At 34.4% G+C, this 12,379-nt stretch overlaps 1 protein-coding gene across 1 annotated transcript in view; it reads right to left on the bottom strand.

Annotated features, from left to right (window-relative positions):
- Positions 1-562, bottom strand: part of LOC137405558 (muscleblind-like protein 3) — a 36,901-nt gene extending 36,339 nt beyond the window's left edge. The window contains exon 1 of the mRNA XM_068091848.1: positions 428-562. The gene's annotated coding sequence lies outside the window, so the exon portion shown is untranslated. The remainder of the gene's footprint in view (positions 1-427) is intronic.
- Positions 563-12,379: the final 11,817 nt, after the last annotated feature.

The raw sequence follows: 12,379 nt of genomic DNA on the forward strand, positions 1-12,379 counted from the left end.
AAAATCTGCTTTATTCTGTCAAACAAATCAATCGTTTGACCTAAGAAAGCTTTCCTTATAAACTAGAAATCCCAAACGCTTAAACACAAACTCTCGTTGCGCAAGTCAGCCGAGAAAAACATTCTTAGACTATGACAAACAGCGATGGTCGACTGACGATGTGGACAGTGACATGAATGCTTCATAAGCACGACTTGACATCAACCACTCTCTATATTACCAAAAAGGTTTTTACAAAAAGGTTTAAACCCAATAAGAAAAATCCATACTAGAGTTTGAGAAAAAATCATTGGAAATCGAAGACATGAAAATATCTCCAGCCGAATTATGGTTTTTAGAGTGTAATGGCCATTGACCAATATAAAAAAACAGAAAAGATATCAGCGTCACTCATAAACTGAGAAAGCTACCCACTCATAGATCGTACCTTTAAATATCTTGCTCAAGCAGATAAGCACGCGGCAAGGATGTGGCTGAGCGGCAGCAGTTTACACAAGCAGCAAAAAGTACGATGTGTCCTAGGCAGTTGATGAGAGCCACTAATTATATACAAGTCTATGGCAGTTATTCTGCACAACACACATTTGCCAAAAGACTCTCCAGTAGAAATAACATTGGCATGAGGGGAACGTAGGGGATAAAGAAAATCCTGATTCTAGTTGAGGCAGGATATGAGACAAGCATCTCAGTCGAGTCAGCACGGCAGTGTCAGCTAGTCAGCAAATCAACACAAAGCTGTGTAACGCGCAAGTAATTATATACAGTCCGATGATGACATGTATAAACTGTTTAATTTAACAACAGTAATTAGATTACACAAGGTCAAAGTGAGGCAAAGGCAACTTCTCTGCGACCAGCTTCAACAAATCTGGGTTAAAACGTTTTTCACTTGTCTAATCTTTAGATAGAAATTTATTTCATAAACGAGTTGCAGGGTCCATGTCAGCCAGCATGTAAACTTGCACTGAAATCTTGGTCACTCTTTTATTGTTCAACTTCAAGTCATCAGATCAACCGATAATCAATATTTTAACTCTTATCATACTTCTGGCCATACTATACTCCTAGTAGTACTATACTCCTAGCAGTACTATACTCCTAGTAGTACTACACTCCTAGTATTGCTATACTCCTAGTAGTACTATACCCCTAGTAGTATTAGACTCCTAGTAGTACTATACTCCTAGTAATACTATACTCCTAGCAGTACTATACTCCTAGTAGTACTATACTCCTAGTAGTACTCTACTCCTAGTAGTACTATACTCCAAGTAGTACTATACCCCTAGTAGTACTATACCCCTAGTAGTACTATACCCCTAGTAGTACTACACTCCTAGTAGTACTATACTCCTAGCAGTACTATACTCCTAGTAGTACTACACTCCTAGTATTGCTATATTCCTAGTATTGCTATATTCCTAGTAGTACTATACTCCTAGTAGTACTATACTCCTAGTACTGCTATACTCTTAGTAGTACAATACTCCTAGTAGTACTATACTCCTAGTAGTACTATACTCCTAGCAGTACTACACTCCTAGTATTGCTCTACTCCTAGCAGTACTATACTCCTAGTAGTACTATACTCCTAGTAGTACTATACTCCTAGTAGTACTATACTCCTAGTAGTACTATACTCCTAGTAGTACTATACTCCTAGTAGTACTATACTCCTAGTAGTACTATACTCCTAGTAGTACTATACTCCTAGTAGCACTATACTCCTAGTAGCACTATACTCCTAGTAGTACTATACTCCTAGTAGTACTATACTTCTAGTAGTACTATACTCCTAGTAGTACTATACTCCTAGTAGTACTATACTCCTAGTAGTACTGTACTTCTAGTAGTACTATACTCCTAGTAGTACTATACTCCTAGTAGTACTATACTCCTAGCAGTACTACACTTCTAGTAGTACTATACTCCTATTAGTGCTATACTCTTAGTAGTAATATACAGTGTACTTCTAGTAGTACTATACTCATAGTAGTACTATACTCATAGTAGTACTATACTCATAGTAGTACTATACTCATAGTAGTACTATACTCATAGTAGTACTATACTCATAGTAGTACTATACTCATAGTAGTACTATACTCCTAGTAGTACTATACTCCTAGTGCAGGGGTCAGCAACCTGCAGCTCCAGAGCCGCATGCGGCTTTTTCATCCTCTCACTGCAGCTCTCTCTGACTTTAAATTTTCTCCTTTATTCTTTTTTACCATACGCCAAGTAAATCATAATAATATAGAATTTTATCACTATATGTTATAAAATAATTCAAAAAATTGTAATTGTGATGATAAATCAAACATTGTCGCTTGTTATGCGCCATCATTTATGCTCCAATAGAACTGCCAAATTACACCAGCCAACGCGATACTTATTGATTTTTTTACTTCAGGTAAGCAAACTATGGCGAATACTAAGAAAAGAAATAAGACGGAGGAATATAGAACATTTAATCCTAGGTGGGCTGATTTGTTTGCTTTTACTGCTGATGATACCGGCTCACCAGTTTGCTTAATATGTAATGAGAAATTTACAAAAAAATCTTATTGTCAACTTTTGCAAACGTTTTGTTAAAAGAAAGACTGAATTAAAGGTTAAGTTGCATATTTTCTTGAAAGTAGCCTTAAAAACAACGTAATATTTTCAAGTTACGCTCAAGTTATTATTAGCTATTTTATAGTTCTTTTCAAAAGTGTAATTTTGTTTTCTCAGCAGCTAGATCATTATACATGCCACACATTTTCGTTTTATGTTGTAAACATGGTATAAAAGCATTAAAAGCTAAACAAAAACGTAACATGTAGTTTTTTTTAATATAAAATATCAAAGGGGATTGGTTAGTGGCTCCGACTGCGTTCTTTTCTGCTGGAAATGGATCCAAATGGCTCTTTGAGTGGAAAAGGTTGCAGATCCCTGTCCTAGTGGTACTATTATACTCCTAGTATTACTATACTCCTAATAGTACTATTATACTCGTAATAGCAAAGTCAGTAGATGATACGGTGCATGCGCACCTCCTCTTTCAGAGCTCGTGCAATGATCGTCCCTGTATACTTCCTATAGCTCAGCCTATCTACCCACCAACTATTACTGCCACCAATATTCATTTCTATAAGATCACCATTTTGTCTGAAAATAAAATTTGAAAAGATTTGACAGCTTCTTGCGAAATTTACATGTACATTTGACAATATTGATCGATATATTGATATTTTACATATATATGACAATATATTAATGAATGACACGACTTGCGTACTTTAAAAACGTGCTTTAGCAGGATGTCCTATGAGAACAGAACAAGCAACTTCAAAATCCCACTCATTCAGTAGCAATACCATAGTTTTTTTTACATCTGATACCGCAATATTAATAGCTAACATTTAAACGTAATTCATGGTGATTTGGTGCGTATAATTTTAAAATCTCAAGTTTCAACTGAAAAAGAAAAAGGTTGGTCGAACAGAAAGCTAAAATATACAGCGTAACCACTACATAAGTTTTAGCAATAACTGGATAGACCTCTGGAAATGATTCTTCTTGGCAGGTATTACTTTACTATAAAATTATAAATACATTAAAGTTTTATGTATAAAAAATAAAATCACCAGCAACTTGAAAAAACTTGAACGCAAATAAAAATTAGAAAGGTCGCAACGTCAGACGACATAATCATGTTTTGCCACAGGAGCAACCAGAATTTATTTACTATGCTATGACCTTTTTGTAGTCGCTGCTTTTACAAGCCTATGTCATAACATTATAGACAAAAATGTAAAAAAAACTATGGCTATCCTTTGAAGGAAGCTTTTTTATGCTGTTCACTCTTGGATGAACATTATCTTAGAAGGACTCATTACAAAATGGAATAGTAGTCCTAAAATATTTCAAATATAGATACAAGATTTGTATTCAAGGTGGCATGTTGTAGTTCAGCGCTATACGATAGCCATCCAAATCTGGTTGCTAAAATAAAAAATTGGTGCCATAAAAATGATGTTTCAAGATGAAAATCCTAAATCATCGATGATGACACCAGCAAACTTTTAATTTAAATGACCTCAAAGCATTGCAGACATTGTAGTTAATAGTGATGAAAACAGAGGCTCATAACAACATAAAACGGGTAGCTGATTCATTAGTTAGTGACCCTCTTTTAGTTTTGGCATGGTAATCAAATGAAGTTTATGCAACTGGATCTTCTCTGACTGTATAGAAATCATACAATTTAATCTTCGAATGAATAACTCTCATGAAGGAATGACAACTTCTAGGAAGCATGCGTTTGAAGCATGATGAAGCAGTGATTGATAAAAAAACCAGGAGGAACTGACCATTTTGATAACATTTGTAAGCTTTTAACAAACTGCGTTAAAAGCTCAGCTGACTTTGCTAACTAAATATGTGTGATCTACTAGACTAGGCTAGTTGGATTTTGAAGTGTTGATTATTTTCAAAAAGAATAAATCATAAAAACTATGACTAATCATCGAACGAAATTGAAGGTTTTGAAGTATAAGAAGCCCATAACTTGCTGATTGACCCCTTACAGTAAAAAAACTCTGCTTTTGCGACTCATGATTTTTTGAGGACAGATAACAAAGCGCTAAAAGGATAAATGCTATAGCTATACAGGGAACTTCCTAGATATTGAATACTTATGGTAGAAAGGCACAAAGGATGAAGAAAGACAGATTGGCGGCTCCAGGCGCTTGCTGGTATGTTAATTCTCTCTAACTTATGCAGCCATTCCATTGCATGGAGAACGAGCCAAACGTCAAAAATCAGGACAAGTACATACCAAAATAGCAATCGGTTTCTAATAGAGAAAACCTTGCATCGAACATTCTGGCATCCCTCAGTCAAATTACAGAGCCATTTATCATGCAGACACTGAAAGGACTTCGTGGCTAGAGCCTATTGTAGGAAGAGGAAAGAGACAGAGGGAACAATGGTATGACTAGCTCAGTATTAATTAGAGTCCACAGCGGATGTGATGATCACAAAGATTGATAATGAGTGAGTGTACAGACTATTCCACATCCTGTAGTCGGTCGTCCTCCACAAACCCAAAACACTATTTTCTCAATCGAAAAAGAAGTAGACAGAGAAAATTATATGCACTACTTTCATGAGATGGTAAACAGTAAATAGCTAAATTGATAGAGAGTTATCGGTATTTTCGTGTGTGGTTGCTGCCTCATAGTTTAATCTGATTTTTTAACCAGCCACACCATGTTAATGGTTTGCAGAATATGTATCTCCTTGTTTCCAAAATGACTGATCGGGTCTGAGGGCCTACATATCAATATTTCTTATTGTACCGTCTGATAGATGTATTAGTATTAGAGCATCACAAATAGAGGATTTATCAATATCTCTTTATGTAATGTATAACAAATATTTGTGAAAATACTGCAAGCCATTACTTAATCTATTTTAGAACAGCTTAAAACATTACAACACTATTTTAATGGCTCTTGGTTAAAAAGAGAGATTTATCATCCTAATTTCTTGATCACTTAGTAATTTATGTTCTCCTTGAACAGGCTTGCATAATCGACCACATAAGTTAAACACGTAATCAATCACCTTATACACATGCAGTTTAGAGTTTTGCAAATATCTTTCCCTTTCATTATTTTCAGAATGCAAATTTAATATTTTTGAACATATGAAAGATTAAAACAAATAAATGTCAATCAACTGCTAGAGCTTCATATCAACTCATTTTTGGAAGGCCCAAACACACTAGACGATTTTATCACAAGTGTTATGAGGAGTGCGGAATTATCGCTGTCATGTGCCCACACACTTGGGCGATTCACCAGCGAGCGATAACGCGGGCATACTCGCAAACAGCCAATAAAATTCCGTATCACTATTTTCTTCCGAGTTGTTAATAAATTTAAGTAAACCTGGGGCCTTCTAAAAACTTATGCTTTATTGGGCCGATCTCACTTTCATGAATCGCACACTACAACAAAACATAACAAAACGATTCTTATTTTTTAACGACACTATTTCCCGACTTATCTATATGATTTACTTTAGAGTAGTTTTTAATGTTCAGTATAATAAATATTTATCATTTTCAAGATGTTCAACCTGCGTATCAATTCACTTCCAATCTTGTAATTGGTATCTTTGTAATTATTGTGTGATGAATCGTATAGAACTGGGTGTGCTCTTATTAAATCTATGAACAATTGTGTTCATTTTGATGTTTCAATCGTAATAAAATTGCAAAATATTGTTGCTGTACGTTGATAAACATTGACACAAAAATTAGCAGCCGCAGCATTACATTCTGGGGGAAAAACTACCAATCAAAATGCACCTCGCGAGCGATAAAGTTCTGATTAAACAAGTCTAGCGCTATCGCTCACATCAACTCATCCAGTGGAGTCCAGTGCAGATTGGCACCACGCAGCACAATATCGCACTAAATATCACCTAGCGTGTTTGTACCTTAAGGCTTCATCAACATATCAGCGATAACAATACAATAACGATATAACAATAACAATCAGAAATACATTTGCGTTTAAAATCTCTGAAGCTGGTCTTTAATAGATTTAAAGATGTTATTTGTGGTTATCACAAGTAAAACAAGCTTTTGCAATGCAATCTTTAAAAATAAATACAAATTGCACCATCTGCCTTTTAATATAGTGAGCTAGTCTTATTTTTTGTTGATAAATGTTAATTGTAAGAATACTTCAACAGAAGTCTGAGGCTTTTACCAGTGGCAGTGTTCCTGTAGATATGTATATTAAGTCAATGGCATAAATAGGCAAACCATAACATAACCAAAACCACAGGCTTCATTCTGACAAAAAACCAATGATTAATGGATAAGAAGACACATGAGTAATGCTAGTAAAGGGTATACGACAACTGCGTACTAAAGCATTTTACAATGGGTAAGGACAGACAACTTCACTTTAATCAGTAGCTTCCTCATGACAAATTACGGTTGTTCAGCAAGCTTGCAAGCGAGCTGTAATTTAAACACATATTGTCATTATAGTAATGCGAACTACTATCTACTCAGCTGACTGAAGCAGTTTCTAATTAGAGATTTATAAAACTTTGTTTAAAAATATTAATATTATATTGTTTGAAAAATAAGCAAAATTTATTACTGTTTAATTTTTCTTGCTTTCCTTACAGTTATTCATATATTATAAAAGCAATGACTGAAGATACACAAACAGCTGCAACATGAATATGACAACAGTTTGACCTTCCAAATCTTTGCTATATATAGGCCTACATGAGGTAATGCAGAGTCAGCACAAGTGGTAGGCAGCATCTAAATAGATGTTCGCCTAAAGGGAAGATGTGGGTGAGGGAAAAGGGAAGGAAGCGTGCAAGGAGTGGGAAAAATATTGAATGTAAATTTAGGTCTGACATACAGAATAATAAAAGAATAATACTGAATAAAGTTTGTAAAACTCTTGTATTATTATCTACATGCACTTTGTGATTTGTACATTTGAATAGTATAGGTATATGTAGGGCCAATGCTAATATAGCATAACATTTAGAAGAAAACAATCTCATTTCTTTATGCTTTCGGAATAACATATAAAAATTGAATCGCAGCAGTTTGGGACTAATTTTAGATTTCAAAAACGAGTAATTTCATAGAATATTAATTAAAGTGCAGCCTCAGTGAGTTGTAGGCTACTACACACATTGATTAGAAATTAACTATTAACAAAGATGTCTTCTCAATAGTATGAACCCGCTATTACATTCATAAAGTAATTACTTATAGACATCCAGCTGTACTGACATTTCAATGTTTTTATGAATATATAATAAGAACTAGAAATTCCACTGTCATACAGCCCACGACTAAAGAGATGGCCAGAGATATTGGCAAAAAAATAAAGGGTACTGATGGTTGAGAAATGCAATATTAGCAATCAAATGGCTCTGCAGTGCAATAGGATAACTACAATGGTAGCTGTAATGTACTGGGTGTGGGTGTTATTATATACAACAATAAGCAATAATGAATGGAAAAGATGTTTATATTTTCCCCCTGCAACAGGAAAAATGCAATATTGGCCAATATTAGAAGTAAAATGCACTGATATTCTTAGAATAATCAATTTTATTAATATAGTAATAATAGAAAACCAATACACAATTTTGTTTACATTTCAAAACGTAATAGGTAGCAATATCGAGAAGTTGTGGTATTTATATAGGTTTTTAGAAAATCTATTTAAAAAGTGTTTGGTCATGACAAACAACAACAATGAAAGGAAAATATTACACGTTTATATCTCTCCCTTGCAATAGGAGAAATGCAATGTTGGCCAATATTATAAGTAAAATGCACTGATATTATTGAAATAACCAATATTGTTAATATAGTAATACAGCAATAATAGAAAACCTATGAGCGTTCATGCGTCTCGAAGATTTCTGCAAACTGCAGCAAAATAAAAACTGTTATAAAAGTGTTATAAAGCTGTAGGCCTAATTTACTGTAATGTATGTAATTCAACAACAATAAAGAAATATGTTTATTATAACTCTGAAATGCAAAATTAGAAGTAAAATGGCAAGCTACTGTGTACTATACACAGTTTGAAAGTTGGTTGCGTTGAATGTAGAATGGTTTTGATAAGCGATCTTTAACAGAAAGCGGGTAGGAGCATTCACGCGTATAAAAATGTAGCAAAATAAAAAATGTTCTCGTCATGAAGGGGCGTTGTAGTTCGGCCCTAGCTTGTACATAAGTTGTAAAGAATTTCGGCTAACGTTTCAAATAATGAAACCTTCGGTGATTGGACAAAAACACAGGCTGATAAACTGTGTACCACAATTTCGTACCTGTAAATCGGTCTACGCCTCAAACGGTCTACGTTTATTACAGAAACCTTCGAATAAATTTGAATACAAGTAAAAATGGCCATAGACTGATGAAATGAGCACGGTTTTCTCGTGCAATGCGCACTGCTAAATAGTTCTACAATCGGTCGCACGGCTTTATTGGCGTTTCAATTTTCGGTCTTAACTTTTATTAAACTGAGCTTTTCAAGCTTTTTGTGGCAATTTTCGTTCAAATTAATCTGTTTATTTGTGTATAATCCGATCAGATGGGTGAGTTTTAAAATAATACCGACGGTTTACAAAGACTTGGTAACATATTTAAATAGGTTTAAATGTGTTTTGTATCGTTATTATACTTTAACGACTTTACATTCTGATGCTTAAATTTTTTGATGAAATTTCTTGACGAGGGTTCGTCTCATTGTTGATGAATAATTTTCGTAAGTTGTGTGTACATGCATTTATCATAAAAACTCCCACACTTCCGCTCCGCTCGTGTGTTCGTGGGATTACAATGACATCCATGTCCACAATCCTCTGATTTGGAATAATGTTGTATATTTTTTTCCGACTCTTACAAACATTTATTACCACCGTTACTGTTAGCTAATTAGAAGTTATAACATAAAATTTTGTCATAAAACAATTGTGCTTTTTATGAGATGTGTTTTTAAAGTTTAGAGAAATCTTATCTTACAGTAAATCGTCTTACAGGAAAATTCTTGAAGGAAAAAGCCATGCATAATTGTTTTTGCTTCAAAAATAATGGCTATGAAAATCTTTAACTACAGTGGAACAGCATGCAAATACAATGATAAAATGCAAAGAATAAATGCTTACTTCAGTTATGTCGTACTGTGTATTTAAAGAAAAGTCAATATTATTTGTTATTGACATGAATGCTAGGATTCGCAATTGCAGGTAGTAATACCATCTGAGGTGTGACACACAAATGCCTAATTGCTTTATTGATATGATAAGGGGGAGTGGTACCCGAACGCCTTTCGAAAGACAGGTACGCCTTTCAAAAGACAGGTACGCCTTTCGAAAGACAGGTACGCATACACACGGGTCATAAGAAACATTTCAGAAAAACCTTCCAAGATACTTGTTTTCCTGAAAGATTCACAGCTTGAGTCCGCATGTGACTCACTGCATATACAAGTTATGTTAATGTACTATTTATTTCCTTTAGGCATTGCTTAACACAATTCATTATACAACATCCAATGATACTTATAGATCACATCTCAGCGCTTCCTTTTAATATAAATATTGACAGCCTAAATACTTATGAAATAAATTTTTCATGTGCAATGTTGATCAATGAGTGATCGCTGGGAAACTGTTAAAATTCGCTGTTGCACGATTGGCTGAGACATATTGCTTCAGCCGAATATGAATAGTTCATTGGTAGTTATCATAACTGAAGTGGTGCAGACAATCTGAATATACGATTTTTCTGTTTCTCAATTTGAGCTTATGTAACCACTCATAAGCGACCTAAGGCAACATACATTGTAACTAACCTTAGTACACTCGTACTAATGAGTCCATATAGCCTCATTAGTACATGTAGACTCATGATGGTATGAAAATAAAGTAATTAATTTAGTTGTATTTACTTGTGAACAATGACATAAGCCATTACTATGGTTACCATTCAGGATATTCAAAAGGTCACTTGTGCCAAATTTGAAAAGATTTTATCAAGAATATTTATCGTTTGAGATTTTTGTCGGTTGTTTTAGGTGATCTGACTGCCAGGATGTTTCAAGAATGAAACCGGTAAAACATGACCACAGTTTAAACGCTCAGGAAAAAAACATTTCTCCAAATGTGATGTCTGTAGTCATACTTCCTGTTTGTTCCTCGTATGATGACATCGGCTATTGCGCTCAACTTGCAATGTTACGCGGCTCTATTTACATATATTTCATTTTGTATTTGCTCATGATTGCTTGAGAAGAATCTTTAAATATAGCCTCAAATACATTGTGATGTGTTTCAAATGATTTAAAGATAGGTTGGTTAGGATTTTTTCCATTGTTTTCCTTTGAATGCTGTGTAAACATATGAGTATGGATCCCGATGAGATTGTATATCTCTCACTTATAAACAATATGCATGACTACTGATATCATTCTTAGAGAAGTCTAAGCACCTCTTTTTCTTCTGAGCATTTTAACCGCGATCACGTTTTGCTGATTTTAATCTTGAAACATGGCAGTCAGACCATCTAAAAAAACAAACAAAATATCATATGATAGAAAAATGTTGACACTTTGATAAAATACTTTAAAATTTGATGTGACTGGCCCTTAAAGATGATGAAGAATATTGTGTTAACTGTGTCTGTGGCATGACAATATGGACAACTACGGCTTGTATAACCTGATTGTCATGTTTGAAGCCAGCTCTACTAGTATCGTAAACAGAAACCAGATAGCTATCTTCTAGCTTAACTTATCAGCTTTTGTAAGGTGAAACTTCGCGTGTGCAGCATTTGGCAAGCCACATTGTAAAATTTGGTCGGTATGCCTAAATAGTGCTACGTAGCTTATTAAAGCCTTCAGTAACAGAACCAGAGCAGACTAACATTGGCTGGGCTCCCTTTTGCTAGCTTTAGCTCTAACCTTGCTCTATAGTGATGCTAAATATCATTACTTTGCTATATGAAACTTTAGATTGACTAAATCACCAAAAAGTATCCACTTTAAATGATAACTGACAACATTTTACAATTACGTTTATTCATAACAATATAATAATGACATTTCGCTTTTTATCAATGATTTTGTTGTTAATAGCATAAAGCAAGTCTGAAAGACAAAAACACTTGCGAGGAAAGCTGTTGGCTGTGACATAAGGCCATTTTTTGCAAAACAAACATGAACTTTTCATGTCAACGCCACATACTAGCCAATGAGAGAAAATGAGACAATGTAGCTCGATTTGGTCATTACTTCGCCATTACCCATTGTACATCACAGCAGACATTATAAAATCTTACAAATATATTAGCTATAACAACTCCTAGTAAGATGAAGATTATCACTAGTGATACTTACTGAGCACTGCTATAAGCTATCGGCCTATAGTTGAAAACATGGCGATCAGCTTACCACCTCACGATATCATTCAAGGTCAGAGCAAATTGTATAAATACCGAAAAGGTCTATATCATATTTATACGCCCGGCATTGGTTTTCGAATTATTGTTATAGAATTACACCAATCGGCTTGTGTCTTCCCACAACTAGTACACTAACACTAGATTCCTCCTTTACACAAAATGGAAATTTAAAAATTGTCCATAAAAATTAGTTATTCACAAAAGTCATATTTCACAAACCTATCGACTTATCCTTTCGTGAATAAGGGTTTTGAACATACATTTCTTTAGATAATCCAACACATAGACAGTGATTTTAATTTGATCATATTCCGAGCCATTCACAAGTGATCTTAATACGATTATACTGCATCGCAATTTTTTCGG

This window comes from Watersipora subatra, chromosome 10, assembly GCF_963576615.1.
Source record: "Watersipora subatra chromosome 10, tzWatSuba1.1, whole genome shotgun sequence".
Lineage (NCBI taxonomy): Eukaryota > Metazoa > Bryozoa > Gymnolaemata > Cheilostomatida > Watersiporidae > Watersipora > Watersipora subatra.